The sequence below is a fragment of the Peromyscus eremicus genome, chromosome 14 (genome assembly GCF_949786415.1).
Source record: "Peromyscus eremicus chromosome 14, PerEre_H2_v1, whole genome shotgun sequence".
Taxonomy (NCBI): domain Eukaryota; kingdom Metazoa; phylum Chordata; class Mammalia; order Rodentia; family Cricetidae; genus Peromyscus; species Peromyscus eremicus.
Genome location: NC_081430.1, coordinates 52,976,556 through 52,999,877, shown reverse-complemented (window position 1 = coordinate 52,999,877; position 23,322 = coordinate 52,976,556).

The window sequence follows — 23,322 nt, the reverse complement described above, 5'->3', positions numbered from 1 at the left end:
TGACTCACAGAGCTGCATCAAAAAGCCCACCCCAGCCTGGGTGATAAAGGACAGCTCACAAAAGCTGGGTCCCTGGAGCACACAGCATAGTATGCAGGCAACTCAGCAGGTACAGAGTGTCCTTTCCAGGTGCCTCAGTTGTGGTAAACCCTTCCAGGGAGCCTGACTGGTTTCCTCTTCTTCAGCGTTGCTTCTCTTGTCTGAGAGTCTTTGGGGCTGGTTCTGCTTCATCTGTCAGGGAAGGGCCTAGTGAATCTGGTCAGTTTTAGGGAGTTCTTGAAGATATTTGTGCTGTTGACCTCCCTACTTAAGGAGGAGGCTATTAGTACAGCAGGGGGGCAGAGAGAGAGAGAGAGAGAGAGAGAGAGAGAGAGAGAGAGAGAGAGAGAGAGAGAGAGAGAGAGAGAGAACGCTTTGGTGCACATATATGGTGGAGTAGGTATGGAAGTAATGCTTCCCTCTTACTACAGAATCCATAGACCAGATCCCCTTCTACTCCTTACCCTTTCTGCTGCCTCAAGTCTGAATGGGTCATTGTCCTAGAGCTGGTTAGATTTGTGTCACCCAGGATCCTGATGGCTGTTCCCTCTCCTGCAGATTGGCAACACTGAGCAACTGATCCTAACAATGGAGCACAATGTCGGTAAGACAGGCACCAACACGCTTTCTCTCTCTAAAGAAAGGTAGAACTGCTCTCTCTCTCCTTGAACTTTCCTTGTGTGGCCAACCCTCACCCTTCTCTTTTGGATGTAAGTGCTTTGAGCTGACTCCCACAGTAAGCACAGGACCTCATTGAATCAGAGTCACCACTCAGCCCTGGAAACAGTTCCATGTGTCCAGTGTTCCACTACACAGTCAAGAAAATAGACTCAAGTTGTTGGAATGCAGATCCTAAGGCCACAGACCCTGTGGTGACAATTATCAGAGTAGAACCTAGTGACTTGGTTCTCAAGTTTAATCACACCAGAGTGCTTTGTGGTATCTGCTCAGGAGGACCTACACTAGGCATCTTCCCCAGTTTGGTAGCAGCTCTGCCTTGCTGAGTAGGGTTTGGCCAATGGGCAAGACTTTGTCTGGACTGGCTGGAGCACAGCCTGTGGATCCAGCACCCAGTTGTGCAGGGATTTCCTAAGCAGTCTCACCTTGGTCTTCTCTAAGTCTTGGTAGCCTTTTAGCCCTGCCCCTTTTCCCTCAGTAAAGGTTTTCTGCATCTATTCTTCTGCTTGTTCCTCAGGTCCCCAGTTAGGCATTCCCTCCAACCCTGCTAAGACCTGAGATTCAGATAATCTGCTTCTGGGAGCCTGGCCTGTCTGTGTCCTGAGCCTTCTTCCTTCCTGGGTACAGTTGGGGTTTTCCTGCTGCTTTGTGCCTCTGATGCTGACCTCACAGGTGGTCCTTCTAAAGACCACTCCTGCCTTCAAACTCCTCTCCTGGACGCCCAGTGCAGCATGCACCTCTGGTGGCTCTGATCTGGAGATGCCTCTTGGGCAGGAATGGATGGGGACTCCATGCCCTGTGGATCTCTGAGACACCAACACTGACTAGAAGTTGACCTGTTGCTCTGCAGAGGATGCTGTGCTCAGTACCTTAAAGGCACCTTGGGATATGGACATGGAACATCTGGTGTGCTACTTCCTCATGTTCAGTTCTTGGCTCCTGGAAGTGATGTGACCCTAATCCCTACCCCTAAACATGTTTTTAATGAATTAAACTTTACTGCTTTTACGTAGATTCTGTGCTAGGCCCATCTGTCCTTATCTGGGTTCTAGTGTTGAAAGTGGAAGCTGGCCCCCAAATATTACAGGAATAGTTTGTGATCTCTTGTAGACATTTCCACAGTGGGAGGAGAGGTTACTGGTCCATTTTGGCTGCAGGTTACCTGGGGGAATATCTAAAAGGGAGGCTATGTGGGAGCTGGGTTAAGCTGGGCTGAGAATAGGCTGAGAAGCTGTGGCATCACATGGAGGGAGGGGGTGTGGTCCATGCAGTGTCAATTCAGGAGACACACTGATCCACTGCAGACCAGAAGGAGAAAGTGTCCTTGTACATGAAGACACCAGATGATCAGGGGGGCAGCAGAGAGGGGCAGAGGCCAGGTACTGTGGACATGTCCTTCCTTCAGCTGGTCCACAAGAATGAGGGGCATCCACTCTGACACAATTCACAAAGAGAAACTGTCAGCAGATGGAAGCTACGACTTTACAGAGAATCTATAAAGGCCCTTTGTACCTAGCCACATGGCTCGTGGCTTGCTGGCATCTTCACACACTGCTTGTCATGGCAGCGGCTGGCAGTGTCTCCCTCTGCCTTCCTGTTCCCTCAATTCTCCTCTCTGTTAGTCCCACCTATACTTCCTGCCTGGCCACTGGCCAATCAGTGTTTTATTTATTGACCAATCAGAGCAATTTAACATACAGACGATCCCACAGCACTTCCCCTTTTCTTTTTTTTTAAGAGGAAGGTTTTAACTTTTACACATCTCCAAAGCCAGCTTGGTATATTTGGGAATTTAGGCATAACTCCTCTTACTACTTCCTGCTGGAGGGGGGCGCTGTATCTTATGGGGATACAAAGAAAATTTTAGGATTATGGAGTAGTCCGTGAGGGTGTATCATCTGAGCCAGTTGCCTTGAAACGGTTCTGGATGTTGATCATCTGGGCCTTGGTGTCATCGGAGACCTTTCAGGGGGTCTTGGCTAGTCAAACCTGATGTATCTTAATAGCCTCTGGCTTTCTGTGGAAACAAAAGCAGAGTCTCCTTTCCAAAGCAACATATCCTTACATCCAAATTTTGAAGTCAAGGTACCTTTAAAATATACATTTTGGCATAACTCAACAGCTTTTGCAATCAAATGTTTTTCTTCAGTTACAAATATCAAAGACCACATAATCCAGATTCTCTGTATGGTAGCCATCTTTACGTGACTTTTTTTCTTTGTTTTTTTTCGAGACAGGGTTTCTCTGTGTAGCTTTGCACCTTTCCTGGGACTCACTTAGTAGCCCAGGCTGGCCTTGAACTCACAGAGATCCGCCTGCCTCTGCCTCTCGAGTGCTGGGATTAAAGGCGTGCACCACCACTGCCTGGCGTGACTTATTTTTTATATTACCTTGACCCTATTGCTTTAAACTGCAGCATTCTAAGACTGAAATGGAGCTGTGGCTGCTGGCTCCACCCACTTCAGCTTCCCAACATGGCAGTGGTACATTTTCCACCAGCTCTGGGAGCCATCAACTCTCAAAAATAGTGGGTCTATGCTTCTATCAAAGCAGCATGTAGCCCAGAAACCTCTTTTTGTTTTGTACTAGCAAAGGCTAAATCCACCATGCAAGTTAATGTGCCACTTGCAGAGGCCTCATTTCCACCATATGGCAGGTGGAGTGAGCACGCCAGAAACCCGCCATAGTAGATAGTAGGTCAAACATGCAGGCTGCCGCTAACTTGAAAGAGACAACTAGGAACTGTTTTTAGCTCCATTTTAGTATCTTTTTACTCAGGTTTTAGGTGGAAACTCTTGCCAACACATTGGGCACCATTTGTAGCTGGAGAGCTTCTCTCCAGGTCCCACCAAGCCCCGGCAATCCAACAGTCCACTTATAAAATAAACACACAAATGCTTATATTATTTAAACTGTTTGGCCTAATGGCTCAGATTTCTAGCTATCTAGTTCTTACATCTTAAATTAATCCATTTCTATAAATCTATACCTTGCCACGTGGCTTATGGCTTACCGGTGTCTTCACATGCTGCTTGTCATGGCAGCGGCTGGCAGTGTCTTCCTCTTCCTTCCTGTTCCCTCAATTCTCCTCTCTGTTAGTCCCACCTATACTTCCTGTCTGGCTATTGGCCAATCAGTGTTTTATTTATATAAAGTGATATCCACAACAAGGAACTGATCTAAGAATATATTAAAGGAGAATAGCTTCTGCTAGAATGAATAAGACATAGCAAATCCAGGGATGGGAAAGAAGAATTGGAGGCCTGTGTTAGTCCACTGCTGTGACCAAAATCCCCAATGGAAATGGCTTACAAAAGAGAAAAGAGTTGTGGGGCATGTGAGAAGCTCTTTAGTTCATATCGTGGTGTATCAGGGAGTGGAGAGAGAATGCATGTCCATTTTCCCTTTTCCCTTCTTTTATTCAGACTGGCTCTCACAGCCCATGGGATGGCATTCCTACATTCATTCTGTGAGCCCCCTCATCCCCTCATAAACACCCCAGAGGTGTGCTTTAGTCTCCAAGTGAGGTGAATCCAGTCACAGAGCAAACCATCAGATGATGAGAGAGAAGGAACCAAGTCCCATTCCCCCCTCCCCCCCCCCATGGCAGGCTTGAGTGATGATTTGAGCAAAAAGAGCAATTTGATAATTGTACAAGAAGCTCTAATATGTAGTGAAGACTATGTGTTTTATTATGAGGAAAATAACCTTCACAAATACTATTTAACCAATAAGAGAACCCAGTAAGTCAAATGTTTATAATAATTCAAGGTATAAACTCCCAAGTTTTCCTTGCATACAGATTCAGAAAGAAAGCTAATGGAAAATCACTGAAAACGCACTGTGAAGCAGATTTTTAAACACTGATAAGCCCTCACAAACAAGCCTTAAATGGGAAGACGGACTGTGTTGTAGTCCCATGAACAGGGCATTTCACTTTTATACCTCAGTTTCTCCATATATCAAATTGGTTTGATTACAATAAAGAAGCCAGCAGACAAGGATTAGTGTAATAGCTAGAAACAATATTTCAAAAAGTTAAAAGTTAGTATAAGGATTTCTTTTCCAAACTAATTTATAAATACAGTAAAACAAACAAAAAAACAAAAAACAAAACAAACAAACAAAAAACCTTGTTACCTACATGATCTGATTCAGAAATGAATATGAAAATTGTGTGTGTGAGAAAAGGTGGGAAATCCTGGCTGAGAAGAGTCGGAGGGCAGAGTAGAGTTATGGGACACAATCCAGTGTCTCCCAGCAGGCACTGCCTCAGCCTGAAGCTGCTATAGATCTGGGCAGCAAGGCACAGGAGAGGCTGAGAGAGAAGGCCGGAATACCCAGGAATGAGATTCACAAATAAATTATGGGAGAACGTGGAGTCCAACATGTACCACTTTGACATAAAGATTATTCTGTGTTAAGCCCCTGACAGGCAATGAGTACAAGCACCTCTGTATCTTCTTTCTTGCTGAACCTGACAAGGATGAAGCTGCCCCTATACCAGAGTAAAGTAACATTATTAATACCAGGGATGGGGATCCAGGCTCACTGTTATCTTATCACTGAACTAACTATTGGAGGAGAAACAGAAAAGGCAAGGTTATCCTGGCTCATGGTTTGAAGGAATACAGTCCATCATGATGTGTAGGATGGTGGCACATGTCTGTGTGTAACAAGAATGTGGGATTGCCTGTTCACATCTTGGTGGATCTGGAAAGAGATCAGAGCAGAAGCAGGCTGGGCTCTGACATCCAAAGACATTCTCCCCTGCTCGCAAACCCCTTGTATACTAACTAAGCTTTACCTCCCCATGGTTTCATACCCTTGCAAAACTGAACTACTGGCTGAGTGTGCTCAAACCCATGAGCCTGCAAAGGATGTTTCACCCTTAAGGTAGACCACAGGCTGAGAGAAATCTCTACAAGTCTCCATCTTATGTTCTCCTCTGCAATCAGCTATTCTTACCCAGGCACCTGGCTTGTCACATTTCTACCATTTCCAATTCTCACTCCAACTTTAACTATTCACCTTTGTTTACTTGTCTCTCCATTTCTTTAAAATGGCTCCTGCCTCACTCAAGACTTACATTAAATATATGTGTGTGATTTTCTCTTATTAATGTATTTTGTGTCAACTGAATTCTCCTGGAGGGCTCAAACCCTTAAAAAGGTAGAGGTGATATTTTGTTTCCCTCATACAATTGAGGTCGTATATCAAGGTGTTGGTAAAGGATACATTAAGCAATATATAACTTGTAACAACTGGCTAGTTTTTATGCCAGCCTTCCAGAGACAGAAACAGGTGGTTCTTTCTGAAGTCTGAGACCAAGGCCTATTCTGCACAATGAGTTCTAGGTCAGCCAGGGCTACTGACATATTGAGATTCTGCTTTAAGAAAAAAGGAAAAAGTAACAATTGGCTAGCCAGAAATTTTAAAACAACTTGGCTATGGTTATATTACTACATTTTTTTCATATGAAAATGAATCACAAATGGACTAATAATTTAAAGAAAGGAAATTACAATGCACTTGTGAAAAACATGAACCCAAAATTACAGAGAGACCCTTCCCAAGAACATTAAACCCACACCACACAAAGGAAGCATGTGGAACCTATGATTGGGTATATTAAAAAATGATTTTTTTCCCTGCATATTAGGAAAAAAAACCCACCAAACATCAAAAACATTTTACAAGCCCCTGAAACAAGTTAGCCACAGTAAATGGACATATACAAAATGTGGGTAGACCTTCCATGTATTTCTCCCCTGAATATACTGTGCAGATCCCTTGCCAGGTTCCAACTTCACCATCCCTTCCAGTCTTGAGCACCCAAAACCCATCTGCAAAGATAGTCTTCATGTCCCTTCTTCTGAATTACTTACCAAGTAACGTGCTAAATTTGGCAGAACCCAATTTTCATTATTTTCTAATCTAGACAGAAAGCTAATGAGAAGACAAAATGCTGATCATGTTTTCACTTTGAATTCTTGACTGTGAGCCCCAGAAGTCCAGAGTCTCTACAGTTCTATATGGTTTTGCTAGTATGCTTAATTTTTATAAGGTCTCAGATGGCCCTTCCTTTCCTCTCTTAGATACCTCATGCCCATCCCTCAAACTCTTTGCTAAAACCCAGTAGACTCAAATGGGAGTCTACGTTCCCACCACTGGAGTCATGAGTTGCCTGGATGTTCATCTCCTTCCTCCCATGATGTCTGAGAAACACCCAACTCAGTAACACATAGCAACAAGAGATGTGGTATCCATGGGCAGCAGCCCCCAGTGCTCAGGGCCATGCCTCACCTTGCTTCACAAAGTGTGCTGGTTCTCTGGAAGTCATGACTTCCATAGTCTGTATTAGTTTCCCAGGACTGTCCTACTAAGTGCCACAGACTTGTGACAGCAGAGTGTGGACTGGAGAGGGAAGCATCAAAATGTATAGAAAAGCAGCCTGTTGGCAGAGGAGGTGTGGAAGCCCCTCCCTGCTTGGGCTTCCCTTAAGGAACAAAATGTACCCTGAAACACCTGCCATACACAAAACTGGGAGAATTGGGTGCTATGTAAATGTTCTATAAATGGTCATTTCCCCAGAGACCTCCGTGTATGAATGGGGGACCCACAATTCAGGCCTACTCTCCCTGAGACTACTTTTCATGGCTCTACTTCCTCCTCCATTTGGTGAAAATTTCACTCTATGAACAACAGACATACTGGCTCCCAGGAAGTGTCTCTTCTGCCATGGCTGATTCCAGTTGCCAATTTGATTGGATCTGTAATCAACTAAGAGATGCATCTCTGGAAGGGTAGGGCTGTGGGGGAATTTCCCAGAAGGATTAGCTAACTGGGGAAGGCTGCTCCCAGAATGACTGACACTTTCTGGTAGTGGCTCAGGTATACAATGGTTTGAGGGGAAGGGCGGGCATGGTGGTTTGCCCTTAATCCCAGTACTGAGGAGACAGAGGCATGTCAATCTCTTTGGGTTTGTAGGCCGTCCTGGTCTGCATAGCAAGGTCCAGGATCATTAGGACTATATAGACATCTGTCTCAAAAAAAAAAAATAAATGAGTCCAAGGGGAAGCACTGCTGGTTTTCCCTGCTCACCTTTGCTCCTTGCAGGTGAGGGCATCTACCTTGATGCCGTCCTGCTGCCATCCTCCTCTGCCCTCTGAACCCTGCAGCTTCAGCCTTCCAACATGGAATGAAGACCAGCAGCTCTCCAGGAATCCTCCAGCCTCTAACACCATCACACTGGGACTGTGGAGACCTCCAACCTCATAGACTGAGTGCCACTGGGTTCTCCGTCCCTCCAGAGAGCAGCCAGACTTTGTTTGGTCACCCACATTGTGTAAGCAGTCTAATGAGTCCTTTTTGAGAACCCCACTACTATTTCCTCATCAGATCCTCTGCCTGCCCCATCTGCATGCCTCTTCTCCCTCTGTCACCACAGATGGCAAGAGGCTCTTCTCATCTCTCGGTCTCACCAAAAAGAACTTCATTTGTAGTTTGCTTGATTTTTCTATGAAGGAATATACTCATGTTCTTCTGCAATATAAGCTGATATCAAAAGATTAGAAAATGAATACCCCCTACACCCAAATAAATATAGCACATGGTTCTCCATCCATTTGTAACTGTGCTAGCAGGAATATAGTCATTCTGGGGATACAATGCCCCCTTCCTTTGGCTATCAAAGTATTAAAATTATAGAATGTTGGCTCTGGAGTCTCACAATATTGGGGGACAGACCACCAAAAATCTATTAAACCAGAGGCAAACTTTATTCCAGAAAAATTAAAAATAAAAATTCCAAAAACAATACTCCTTGGAGCACAAAAGCTTATCAGCTAGCTGAGACCATAGCCAATGTTGGAATTCTGAGGCTGTTACAATGGAGGTGTGTACTGGGCCTCTTTTATAGTATTAGGCACAGAGTGCATGCTAGGAGTCATGTAGAAACATCAGGCATGAGATCCATGCTAATAGTCATGCAGAACCAACTATTAAAAGCTAACTTTGGTCCAGGCAGTTGTTGGATATAAGGGACAAGGGGATCAAAAGTTAACCCCTGGCTGTTGACAGAGGATTTGGCTGTAAAATAGTCATTGTTAACAGTTAATCTTTAGAGCTGATGACTGTCAGTTTTCATTTCTTAAACTTATGACTTTATATTTCTATATTCCTGGACCCTTCGTTCCCTTGAGTTATAACCAGAATCAAACCTTTGATTCTTTTAGGTCTAAATATGAGACAGATTATAATCTTGAATGATTTATATAAAAATTATAATTTCACATCATATTAAAAAATTTAATTTCAAGCCATGCAGTGGTGGCGCACACCTTTAATCCCAGCACTTGGGAGGCAGAGGCATGTGGATCTCTGTGAGTTCGAGGCCAGCCTGGTCTCCAAAGCAAGTTCCAGGAAAGGCACCAAACTGCACAGAGAAACCCTGTCTCGAAAAACAAACAAACAAACAAACAAAAAACATTATAATTTCAAAAATTATAATTTCACCTCTTTGTTTTTGTATAAAGAAGGTTAAGTGTCTCATCTTATTGTAGAATCATTTTAGTTAATGAATTTATGATTGAAAACCCTGGGCCCATTCTCCTGGTATATTAATGGGCATTATAGTTAGCCAGCTTGACCCGCCTTTGTCAGGGAGTTTTCGTTTGACTTGGCCTATTTAACCTGTAGTGGTAGCAGGGATGATGTATTCTCTTCCATAGCTGCTTCAAGCTGTATTGGGACATAGCTCAGGAGGGCCCAAGAAGGCTAAAAAGGCTAGTCAAATATAAGGAGGGAATTGGGCAGTGGGTCATCTCTCAGAAGCATGTGGCTATCTGACCCAGCTCTAGACACAGGGAACAGTCACATTGGCTGTGCTAGTCCATGTCAGCTTTTAGCAAGTCCAGAGTAGTGTAGTCAGCAACTGAAGCTTGGAGGTGTCTGTCAGCCAAGTGGAAACCTGTTGAGACAATTTTAAACTAGGAACAGAAGTTAAAATTTCTTGACTTATTTGGAACTCTTAGGACCATAGTCTTAGTAATTGGGAAGAGCAGGAGTCCCAAGACCAGGAGAGAGAAAAATACCATCCTTAGGAATAAACAAGTGGGGAAAATTTAAGCTGTATTTATCTGGAGTCCTTCTGACCTCTGTGAAGTGGATCCAATTTTATGACTCTTTTAATCCTCTGATGCCTCTATGAACTATCTTACAAAATGACAAAAAGTTTTAGATATATTAGTATTACCAATCTGTATTGAAATCCATATCATAGACAAAGTGGGTAATGAGTATGCGTAAAACAGCAGAAGTAGACTCATACCTTTGAGTCCTAGCAAGAACTATAGATTTGAGTTAAAAGCATGTATGTTTTTCTTTTGTCTAGAGATCCAGGTATAAATTGGACAGAGATTTCTTTGGCCTGATATGAAGCATCTTTAAGTTTATATTTAATTGTTTATCAGGGATAGAAGCAGCTATTATTGAGAGCAGTCAATTTAAAGCATAGTTGAAACCTGTTTGTCCCTTAATGAAAAGTCTGTAAGTAATGCAAACCTGTTTGTTTTTATAATAAAGAGATGTAATAGTTTTAGAAAAAGCAAGGCTTGACATATACATATACATATATATGCATAAAATGAGTTATAGCCTTGTGGAAGTATCTGGTTGTCTGATGCTGCTAAGCTGACAAAATTATTAGCTTAGCTGTCAATTACTGTCAGAGATCTGAGAAGGATAAATTATACCTGAGTGCAGACCAATCAGCTTTGGAATCTATAAAAAAAAATGACAGAGATTCTTCCAATACCCAGTTAGCCATACCCAGGTCTCCGTACTGTTGGAGGCAGAAATATCAGAAAGCATCAATCGTCACCTGCCAGGCCTAGCAGGGTAGAGTTTCTCCTTTGGAAGAGGGACATGGGAAGACTGTCCATACTTTGTCTATGAAGAATATTTTGTCTATTTTGTATAGGCAAAGGGAGTGCAGTCGATTCTCCAGTCCTGTTGCTTGTCCATAGTCTGGACCAGGTCCTGGGGGCAGGTGTTGCATTGGGGGCATCTTGCCCTGTGGTCAGCATTGCAATAATGTAGGTAGAGACATTGTGGTGCCCCATATGTAACCTTCTTTGGAGACCTTGGGTCACTGTTAGGATCTGGGAGTCTGCCTGCTATAGTAAGCTTTTTAATCAACATTTTAAATGCCATATTCTACAGATATCTGAAGTATTTGAGGGCTGTCCAGGTATATCTTAATAGAGAAAGTTTGTTTTTACCCTGAAAACATATACAAGGAACTGAGTAAAGCTTATCCCTGTAATTAATTATATCAGTACTTAACATGGATATAATTAAAGAACTTGATTGTTTATAAGATGACTGACCATTTACTTGTGTTCTCTAACAGTCTACAATAAGTAACCTTAAAAACAATGATTTTGAATTGAAGCTCTTCTAGTATCAAATATGGCTTCAATAAAGAAACCACAACAGAATAGCCATATGTTAATGGAAGAGCCATAATTTTCTTTTAGAATCAATATTAAACATTTATATGACTCAGTTTGTCCAAATAGCTTAAGCTTAATAAATTTAGCAAAGACAAAGGGGCTAGACATGTATTCTTAAGCCTGAATAGACCTTGAGTAAGGAGAAACATTCTCCAAATCATTGGTTCTCAACTTTTCCTTTCTTTTCTGGAGCCGAGGACAAAACCCAGGGCCTTGCGCTTGCTGGGCAAGTGCTCTACCACTGAGCTAAATCCCCAACCCCAACTTCTCAGCTTTTTAAATGCTATTCCATAACTGCAGTTTGCCATTGTTATTCATCTCCATATATAAACATCTGACATAGAGGCTACCTCTGTAAAAGGTTTTTGTCTAACCCCTAAAGAGTGGAGACACATGGGGTCAGAATCTCTTCCAAGCCCTGTGTCTCGGTCATTGTCTTGCTTCATCACAAGAAATGAACATCTCAGTTTCTAGTGACTATTGCCTGGGTGGCTGCCTATCAGGTCACCAGCAAGATGGAGGAAAGGCAGTGGCTGCTGTTGAAAGCATGTTTTTCCATACAACAATTACTTGCACACATTCACACAGTTGGATCCAAGTTACATACACACACATACAGTCAAAGCTAGCTTTCATTTACACAGAGTTAAATCCCAGTCATATACATGTCCACATCTCTTAAGCTTATTATTTTATATTTCTATATTCTTAGACCCTTCAAATGAACCCTAAGGAATGGGCATTTCCCCAGCAATCTCTTGTTGGCAGAAGCAGAAGGCTGTGAGCCTGGTGGCAACCAGAAGGGAAGCTAGTCTCCGGGAGGATTTCATACATTTCCAACAACTTCAAATCACCTTTAGGCCAGAGTGATGGGAGGTCCCCAGGACCACACCCCATGAGAGACTGTTAGCTATGCACACCTCTGGTCCTCTATGGAATTTTTAATCCCATGTTAGGACTCCCAGGTGGATTTAGGTTGTCACTGAATCTCTGTTCCTCTTCTCAGTTATGGAGTACTGGATTTCCTTTTTTTGGCTTTTCACTGTTAGGTATTAATTGGTCTATTGAGAAGAGTGGTGGAGCCTGGCTTGTTAGGAGGCTGCCAGGGCTCAGGCTCTGACCCTAAAAGCTTCTCTAACACATTTACCTGAATACTTTCATTGTTGGTAACTTTGTACCTTAGTATATAATACCTAGATCAGGAGTCAAAGACTAGAGCTTGTGGGCCAAATATGGTCAGGCATTGTTTATTTTAAATAAAGGTTCATTGAACACAGCCACGCTCAGCATTTATGTATGATTTATGGTCCTCACAACAATGGCAGAATCAAATAGCTACAACAGAGACTTCATGGCCCATAAAGCCCCAAATAGTTACTATGTGGCCCTTTATAGAAAAATCAGGCCAGTCCCTGCCCTAGGCTTCTAACTTTAGTTAGTTTCTCTTCTCTTATTCTTGTCCCCTCAGGGTCCATCTTCCACACAGCAGCTGGAGGTCATTCAGATCCTATTACTTCCTGGCTTCTTGAGGCTCTTAGGATATATCTTAGTTCCGATCACCAAGGAATGACTCTGCTGTATTCACTGCTCCAGGCTCCTTGTTCTTTGGCTGCAGGATGGCATATCTCCCCCTCCTATTATGCCCAGATTATGGGGAACCCCAAAAGACCACCATGAAGACAAATACCATATGTAAAAGCAAAGATTCTTTATTTTCAAGCTCCAGGGCTTTGTCTCTCTGTCTGTCCATCATATCAGTAAGAGTAGAGAGCCAGATCCCATGCTGAGTGGATTTTTTTTATTATACCAGAGATTGGGGTGATGGATTTCCGGGGTTCAGGACTTTGATTGGCTGACATTTATTTATGGGTATAGGGAATGTTTGTCAAGTCAGGTATTTCCTCTTAGATGCAGGCCCCACTAGTGGGGTGAGCTTATAACTTTACCTGGGTCCAGATGTTGCCTGCCAGAAGCTATGTCTGGGCCTCTAAGCCTGTCATGGCAGCTGGTAAAGCTGTTTTGGTGCCCTCCCACATTCCCCACTTCACAAGTAACAATGACAGGACTCAATCATGAGTCCTACCTGTCCAGATGTTCAAGGGTATTGGGACCTAAAAATCATAAGCTAACAAAATTTACTAAGGCAGTGACATCTGTATCTATTACCATTCTTTTTTTTTTTTTTTTTTTTTTTGGTTTTTCGAGACAGGGTTTCTCTGTGTAGCTTTGCGCCTTTCCTGGAACTCACTTGGTAGCCCAGGCTGGCCTCGAACTCACAGAGATCCGCCTGGCTCTGCCTCCCGAGTGCTGGGATTAAAGGCGTGCGCCACCACCGCCCGGCTCTATTGCCATTCTTAAGGCCCTGTAGTTTTGATTTTTTAGTACAACCAGATCATGATCTTATATAATACTCTTTGGGTTCTGCACAAAGAAGGTTATGTGTATTATCTTATTGCATAACCATTTGAGTTAATACATTTATCAATTGACAACTCTGAACCTATTTTCCAGGTATGTCAATGGACATTATAGTTGGCCATCTTGCTTCCTTGCCAGGGAGTTTCCTTTTGACCCATCATTTCAGTCTTTTCTGGACAGGGAACATGGGATGATGCTTTGGGGCAGTGTTTCTGGGCCCCCAAAAAGGTTGAAAGGCTGGTCAAAGGATGGGCAATGGGGCATTTGTCAGAAGCATGTGGCTATCTGACCCTGTAGAGTACAATCACATTGGTTGGACTGGTCCACATCCACTATTAGTGAGTCCGGAGCTCATAGTTGTCTGGAGCAGTGTAGTCAGCAACTGAAGTTCAAGTAGAAATCTGTTGAGACAAACTTAAACCAGGAACAGAATTATGAACTTATTTGGAACCCTTAGGACCATACTTTTAGTAATTGGGAAGAGCAGGAGTCCTAAGACCAGGAGAGAGAAAAAAATATATCATTCTTAGAAATAAGCTGTACTTATCTAGGATCCTTCTGACCTCTGTGAAGTGGATCTAAGTTTTATGTCTCTTTTAATCCTCTGAGGCCTATATGAATTATCTTACAAAATGACATAAGTTTTAGATACATTAGTATTACCAATCTGTACTGAAATCCACATCATAGACAAAGCAGGTGATGGGTATCTGTAAAACAGTAGAAGTGGACCCATACTTTGAGTCTCATAAAGAACTACAAATTTTGGTTAAAAGTATGTGCATTTTCCTTCTGTCCAGAAAGCCGGGTATAAATTTGACAGAGATTTTTTTGTCTTATGAGAAGCATTTTTAAATTTATATTTAGATATATTTAGATGATATCTAAAATAAATCTAAAATGTTGAGCTTGTGACTGAACAGTAAGTAGTCATTGCTCTAACAGCTTTTCAGAATTCTATTAAATATTAAGCTCTGAACTGTTATATCATAAAACAGGAGAGCAATCTGAAACATTTCTCATAATCTAAATTGTTTATTTATATCTTTACAACTTACATTTATATGTTCAGTCATTTTTCTGAGATTCTCAAAACTTATAAGATTTTATATCCTCAGACCTTACTTAGACCCATATTTAAATCTTTATGACTTATTTAAGCTTTTATATCTTAGTAATTTTCTTAAAAATGAGCTAAGAAGCTGGCTATAGGCTTGTGGAAGGATCTGGTCATCTGATTCTGCCAATCCTACAATGTTATAGCTAGCCTAGCTGTCAGTACTACCAGAGATCTTAGAAGTGTATATCTGAGTGCAGACCAAGCAGCTTCCAATTTTATAAATGACAGTGGCCAGTCCATACGAGGTCTCCATAGCTTTGGAGGCACAAGTATTGGAACAGCATCATCTTCTTTGGCCACCAGGCCCATAAGGCAGAGTTTTTCCTATGGCAGAGTGACACAGGAAGACTGATCTTACATTATTTAGGCAACAGGTGCAATCAATTCCAGTGTCTTGCTGCTTGTCCACAGTCTGGGCCAGGTCCTGGTAGCAGGTGTTTCATTGCGGTATCTGGCCCTGTGGTCAGCATTGCAAATCATAGGAACAGAAAATAAGGTAGTAATTCATAGGGGCTGTGAAGGGAAGGGAGTAGAGAGCTGCTATTCAAAAGCATTCAGGGAGAAATGTCCCTGAAACCTCTGTAAAGCAGTGCTCATAAAAGTAACAAAACCCTACCATTCCCTTAGAAGTGGACTAAAGGTAGATTTCACATCAGGTGCTTTTTATCACCACAAATTTAGGGCTGGTGAGATGAATCAGTTAGCCATGTCCTTGCCTTTCCAGACATGAGGACCTGAGATCAGACCTTCAGTATCCACATCAAAAGCTGGGCACATAGGGAAACACATGTAATCCCAGCACTGTGTGGTCTGTACTCTAGTCTAAAGATGCAGTGCCTAGTGGCTTAGGGTCACTATTGCTGAGACAAACACCATGACCAAATGCAAGCTGGGGGAAGGTTTATTTGGCTTACGCTTCCACATTATACTCCATTACTGAAGAAAGTCAGGACAGGAACTCAAACAAGACAAGAACCTGGAGGCAGGAGCTGGTATATAGGCTATGGACAGGTGTTGCTCATGTTTTGCACAGTAGATTTTCTTACAGAAACAAGGACCACAAGTTCAGGGCCAGCCCCACCTACAATGGACTGGGCACAACCCCATCAATCACTTACTAAGAAAATGCCCTACAAGATTGCCTACAGCCCAATCATAGGGAGTCAATTTCTTTTTTTTTTAAAGATTTATTTATTATGTATACAGTGTTCTGTCTGCATATACACCTGCAGGCCAGAAGAGGGCACCAGATCTCATTACGGATGGTTGTGAGCCACCATGTGGTTGCTGGGAATTGAACTCAGGATCTCTGGAAGAACAGCCAGTGCTCTTAACCATTGAGCCATCCCTCCAGCCCGGGAGTCATTTTCTTAATTTAGGCTCCCTCCTTTCAGGTGACTCTAGATTGTGACAAGTTGACATAAAACTAGCCAGGAAAGGCCTGACATGGGGCTAGGGGTGGAAATTGATTGGTAGATTGCTGGCCTAGCATGTGCAAAGCTCTGGGTTGGATCTTTAGCCCCACATAGAACAGGGCATGCTGATTGAATCCCAGCACTAGAGAAATTGAGGCAGAAGAATCAGGAATTCAGGGTCATCCTCAGCTACAAAGTGGGTTTGAGGACAACATGGGTTTCATGAAACTTCTGAGAGACAAAGAAAGGAAGGAAGGAAGGAAGGATGAGAGGGAGGGAGGAGGAGGGAGAGAAATGGCTGACATGGCACAGGTGTTCCCCATGTTCTGGGGTGGGAAGAAAAGAATCTGGCTTGTGGTTTTCAAAAAGAAAAAGGACATATTGACCTGGTCTTCATAGCACAGGGAGCTTCCATGATGAGGGCACTTTATGACTGCCCTTGGAAAAGCTATGGGGATGTGCAAAGGACATCACCCTGTGGGTACTCAGATTCAAGGGTCAAGGAGAAGGCTAGTCAGAAGCCCCAGCTTCCCTTGCCAGACTCAACCACGGTTTACATGGTCTTGATGATAAACATCTGAGATGTGTGAGCTTGTTTTCCAGGAGAACAAATTTAGCCCAGGTGTGTCTTGCCTGGAGAACCTCCTAGGGCTTCGGTTCTCAACCTGTGGGTTGTGACCTTCTTGCAAACTTCTATCTCCCAAAGTATTTAATATTACAATTCACAATAGTAATAAAATTTCAGTTATGAAGTAGCTGCAAAAATAAATTTTATGCCTTGGGGTCACCACAACATGAGGAACTGTATAAAGGGTCCCAGCATTCTGAAGGCTGAGAGCCACTGCCCTAGATCCAGGAAGGTCAGCTAGGTTCCTGATGGAAACCTGGTGGAGAGGTGGTGATCAGGGCACACAGAGATAGCCCTGCAGAGGGCTAGCCTGAGAACACAGGGCACCTGGTGAAGCCGGGCAACTGTTTCCATGGAGTTGAGCTCCTGGCCCAGCTGCAGAGGAACTGAGTTTCTCATGCCTCACTCTCCCCACCCCACTGAAACCTGTGATGAGTTCTCCACCCTGCCCCTGCAGGACTGCATTTTAATGATGCAGCCAGTTGACAGGGCTCTGTGCTATGGCTGCCTCTCGCAGGAGGCTACACCCAGTCATTCTGAACCATATACATCCTGGTTTCTATGAAGATGAGAAGGGGGCGATCTGGATGGTTATATTCCTGGCTTTTAAAAACTTATATCCAACTCATCACAGGGTGAGTTTGGGGGCTCCAGGGAAGCTGTAACCTGCCCATTGTCCTTGTGGGCTAGGGTGTATGTGTGTGTTGGGGGGGATATTATCATCATGTCAGAAAATAGCTGGTCTGTGAACAGAATCATGTCCTCACCTGTGCACAAGACACAGGAGCCCCTCTTTGAAGGCCCCACAGGCACAAGCTTATCCACAGATGGAGGGGGTTCCTTGTGGTGAGGCCTGACTTACCAGTAGAGGGCCCAGTCAGAGGAGCATGCTGAGAAAGCTTACAGATAGCATAGGTGTTAGGCGGGGCTTTGTGGGATGAGTAGGAGTTCTCCAGGTCAGAAATAAGGCACACACTTGGAAGGAGCAGATGGGAATGGAAAGCACTAGCTTCTGATTTTTCTGCATATAAAGACACACCTGCTGTTGTTGTCCCCAAACTTGAATGTCCTGGGGAAGCATTTAACAGATAAGGGTCCTTACACTGGAAACTGACTGGGGACTTGCGCGAAGTCCAAATGGGTTAGTGGATCTGCTGACAACATAGATAATCACTCTGAAAACTGCTCTGGGCTGTGGCTTTAGACCACGATGGAACCTGGGAGGCTAACATGCTCTGTAAAGGAGTAAAAGCATTTCTAGGCATCAGAACTGCTCCCCAAGGACCATGGATGTCACTTGAGGGCAAAGCTCTTGTCTTGCTATGGCAGAGACTATGGGTTCCTCCATGGTATCAGGGTGAGGTCTTTTCCATTTTAAACCTGGGACAAATGGCTAAGGTGCCCATTAACATGTCAAAGTGGACACTGGCCTCTAGGTTTTCCCAGCATCCCTCAATCTCTACCTGTCACCAAGTATGGCCAGCTTACCCTGTCCTCTACTCTGAACTCTCCAGCCCTGAGCCTGTGCCTCCTCCTGCCCCCTCCACCCTCCCACCTGCCTCCTCTGGCCCCTGTATAACTCAGACATTTTGGCTATTTTTCTTGGTCCAGGCCACTCCACTTGGATGGCATCTCCTCTCCCCTCTTCTCTTTCTTCTCCTTCTTCTCCCCTCCTCCATCTCCTCACATGGCCAGCCTCACAGTCCTGTTCACTCTGGACTCTCCAGATGTCTCTGCCCCTGGCTGTGCTCTTCCTTTTATCTACAATAAGCCTTCTCCTCCACCATACCTGGGAACAGTCAAGTCCTTCCTTTTTTTTCTTTTTTCCATTCATCTGGTGCTGACATGATAAGATAAATGGACTTCAGTTTGTCCCAGGTTTGAAACCTAACAAGGGGTAGTTCACCTATTGCACCATTAAAAAAAAATCAAGTTGAAAAGTGTTTTTCTTTAAACCTATATCAAGTGACAACTGAGTGTAAAAGGGGCGGGGCTAATCTGATGGCTGCTGTGAAAGAGTGAACCTGAGGTCCCCAGGCAAAGCTGTTGCTAAGGGACACATGCACAGGAAGTGCCCCCTGGAGTGGCACTTGAACTCACTTTGTGGTTCAGGCAGGCCTGGAACTTGTGATCCTCCTGCCTCAACCTCCTGAGTAGTTTGGGATCCCAGGTTGCAACACCAGGCCCAGCATTGAACTTCTCTCTTTCCTCCTTCCCTTCTTCCTTCATTCCCTCCTATTTCTGTCTGTCTGTCTGTCTCTTTCTTTCTCTGTCTCTCTCTCTTGTTTAGTATACTAAGAAATAGGTTACATGGTAGCATTTTCACACACACACACACACACACACACACACACACACACACACACACGACAGAAGCAGGCACATCTCTCTAAGTTCAAGGCCACATTGGCCCATATAGCCAGTTCCAGGCTCGCCAGGTCTACACAGAGATCCTGTCTCAAACAAGCACACAGACCAATAAGCAAATAAATAAACCTTGAAAACAGAGCCCTGTGTGCCCGAGTTCGGATCCTAGCAGCCACATGAAAAGCCTCCTGTGGCTTTGTTGCCTGTGACTTCAGTGCTGTGGGGGCGTCGACACAATCCCTGCTTCAAAGGCTTAAGGAGAAAGTAACTGGGCAGACACCTGAGTTCTCCTTTGGCCTTTTCAGGCTGGCACATATGTGTATCACTCACACTCACACGCTCTCACACTCACATCACACATATTCCACTCACACAGTCTTACAAATCACATACTCATTCACTATTACTCTCTCACACACAGACTCACTTACACAGTTTTACAACACACTCTTACACTCTTGTAACTCACTCTCACACTCAACTCTCACATACTCTCACAACTCACTATCATACACAACACACACTCTTACAACATGCTTACTCTCACACCTTCTCTCACACTCTCTCACAGTCTCTCACACACTCTCTTACAACACTCTCACACATACATTCTCTCTCGTATACACACTCTCCCACACACTCTATCTCACTCAGACTTTCTCTCTCATACACACTTTCTCTCACACATACACACTCTCAAACATTTACCCTTACTCTTGCTCAGTTTCTCACACACATTCACTTTCTTATACACTCTTTTCTAATACCATCTGCTTCTCATAAACACTTTGTCTCTCACACACTCACACACAGACTCTCTGATACACACACTCTCACACTATCTCTCTCATGCACTCTCTCTCTCACGTTGTCTCTCACAAACTCTGTTTCACACTCATTTTCACACACTCACATTCACATACTTTCATACTCTTTCACAAACACACAAACACCAGTGTGTGTGTGTGTGTGAGAGAGAGAGAGAGAGAGTTTGTGTATGTGTCAGTGAGTGTATGAGTGATTGTGCATGTGAATGTGTGTGTGAGTGAGAGTATGAGTGTGTGTGTATGAGTTCCCACATACACTGGAGGTTGGGACAGGACCTTCTCAGTGTGATCTCAGCCAGGATCAGAGGCTTTTTCAATCAGAGGCCTCAGAGGGAAACTTTGATTTTGTAGGCACTGAGGACTTGGGAACCACCTTAGTGCAAAGCATTCAGAGACAATGGTCATTTTGAATAAAACTTTATTTACTACAAAAGCCAGTGACTAGTCAGTGTGGGCCCTTGTCCTTTCCTTGCTGTCCCTGTTCCCTCCAACCTAAAGTCAGAATACACACAGAGGAGCAGACTCTTAGATAAAAGTTTAGGGTGACATCAGGAAGTGATCTGCCACAGTGTCATAGGTGAGAGCATGCTTCTTCAGCTTATAAAAATGCAAGGATTTCTCAGGAAGACAGGAGGACATTGGTAGGCCGTCTGTGACATGTTTTCTGCTTTGTGGTCACATCTGGCACTTGGTTTTGTTTTCTAGGGACTTCTTTCTTTCTTTTTTGTTTTTGTTTGTTTGTTTGTTTTTTTGAGACAATGTTTCTCTGTGTAACAGTCCTGGCTGTCCTGGAACTCACTATGTAGTCCAGGCAGGTCTCAAACTCAGATCTGCCTGACTCTGCCGCCTGAGAGCTGGGATTAAAGGCTTGGGCCACCACACTCGGCCATAGTGACTTTCTCACTTCGTAGCATTCTATGATGACTCAAGTTTATGTTATGAGTTTATTAAAGACACTTGAAACTCACCATCAACACTACATTGCATTTCTTTTGGCAAAGCCTTTGCCCTGGGCACCTGAGTGTGTGTGTGGGTAGGGGGAGCATGTTGAATGTTCAGGTGAGCTGCTCTATCTCTCTTCACCTTATCCCCCTGAGACAGCATCTTTCACCAAATCTGGAGCTAGGAAACCCCAGTGATCCTCCTGCCTCAGCTTTCCACAGCACTGGAACATGCATGACTGTGACTTTTTCCATGGGTGTTGAAGAGTCACACCAAGTCCTCATGTCTGTGCAGCAAGTACACTTACCCATGGAGCCATCTCCCCAGTATCTGTCTTATTTTTCAAAGGAGAAAATTCAAAACTCTGAAAATGCCTGAGACAGAGCCCCAGGAGGCAGTCTAGTACAAGGAAAGGTGCTGTGTGGCTGGAGACCCTGGCTGCAGTGTGGGAGATGCACTGGGGATGAGCAGGGATGCTGGAGGGAGTACTGGGTCAGAGCAGGCAGAAGAGCAGCAGACATCAGGGTCCTGGGGAAGACCTAGGTTTTGAGGATTAGACTGTGGTTGTGGATGTTGGAACATATACCTCTGATCCTGACCTTTGCAGCCAAAAAGCCAGGCCAGCACCAGCCATGGCTGCTGGAACCTGTCCCTAATGCACCTCTCCCCTCTACTCCTTCAGCACGGAGGCTCTTTGACTGTCCACTTGTTGAAGGTGAACGGATTCCAACAGGAACTTATGACCCCCTTCTTCTCTAGTTTTTCCTTTCTTCCCAGTATGTGGCAGCGATTTTCTGTGGTATTATACTGGGGGACAGACTCAATGTTCTGGAAATTAGACAACCATATCCAGGTAAGTGTTTGGTTCCTCATGGTGAAAGCTGGGGTGCCTGGGGTGTCAAATGCAAATGCTTTCACCCTGTCACACCCTTTGGGAGGTTCTCTCTCTCTCTCTCTCTCTCTCTCTCTCTCTCTCTCTCTCTCTCTCCCTCCCTCCCTCCCTTCCTTCCTCTCTCCCTCTCTCTCTCTCTTCATCCCTCCCTCCCCCTCTCTCTTCTCTCTCTCCCTCCTTCCCTCCCTCCCTCTCTCTCTCTTCCCTCTCTCCCTCCCTCCCTCCCTCTCTCCCTCCCTCCCTCCTTCCCTTTCTCTCTCTCTCTTCTCTCTCCCTCCCTCCCTCCCTCTCTCTCTTCCCTCCCTCCCTCCTTCCCTTTCTCTCTCTCTCTTCTCTCTCCCTCCCTCTCTCTCTCCCTCCCTCTCTCTCTCCTCCTTTTTTTTATTCTTTGTAGTTTTCACATCAAGCCTCCATCCTATTCATTTCACTGCCCCTTCATTTCCATCCTCTGCCCTTGCAAACTTCCTGCAAAATTAAATAAAATAAAATTTTAGTGACAAAAGAAAAAGAGGAAAAAAATCAATCTTGTCATGGAAGCTGAAGTGTGACACAGTGAGTCACGCAGTAAACCCTTTTATCCATATATCTTTACTTGCAAGTGTTCAATGTAGGAAGTCATTCATCAGGTTTGAAGCCTCTGGTTTCTGCTACATGATCAATGCTGGGCCCTCACTGGAACTCCTCTGGGTTATCCTGCTGTTGCCTGTATTATGGAAATCTCTGCATCTTAGAGTATGCAGGACCAGCTCTTTAACATGCTCCAACTGACTGACCATAGATAGGGTGGATGTTGGGGTAGCCAACTCATAATCCTGATTCTGGGCCTGGGTAGTTGCAGGGTTGGTCATCAAGTCAGATTTCCCTTGTCCTCACCACCAGAGTGATCTCTCCTGCACGACACACACTAGTTCACCCCTTGGTGCAGTGAGCAAGGGGAGGGGCCAGTTCTGCATTCAGATCCTCAGGGTCAGACCTCCCACACATACACCTTCAGGGCCAGCTAGATTGTGTTAAAAGGCCAGGCATAGGGGCATTTCTCCCAAGTGTTGCAGCTGATGAGGCTCCGGACCAGCTCTCCCCAGGGAGGTTCTTATTTCTCCTTCAATCAAATCTTCAACCATTCTAACAGGATCCAATTTTAGGGAAGGGTTTAGGGAGGGTTGTTGTGTGATAAAACTTTCCCAGGGAGACAAAACACACTAGTCTACTCACCTGAGATATAGAATCCACAACAGACCAAAGTACAGATACCACCAAAATCCATCTTGGTGAACCATTGAGATTTATTGGGATTACTTATAGGAATCTGGGTGAGGGATCACTTACAGGAGCAGAAATGGCTCAAAGAGCTGCATCACCAAAGCCCACCCCAGCATGGGTGACAGACAGGTCACAAAAGCCAGGACCCTGGAGCACACTGCTCAGCCTGCAGGTAGCTCAGCAGGTACAGAGTGTCCTTTCCAGGAGCCTCAGTTGGGC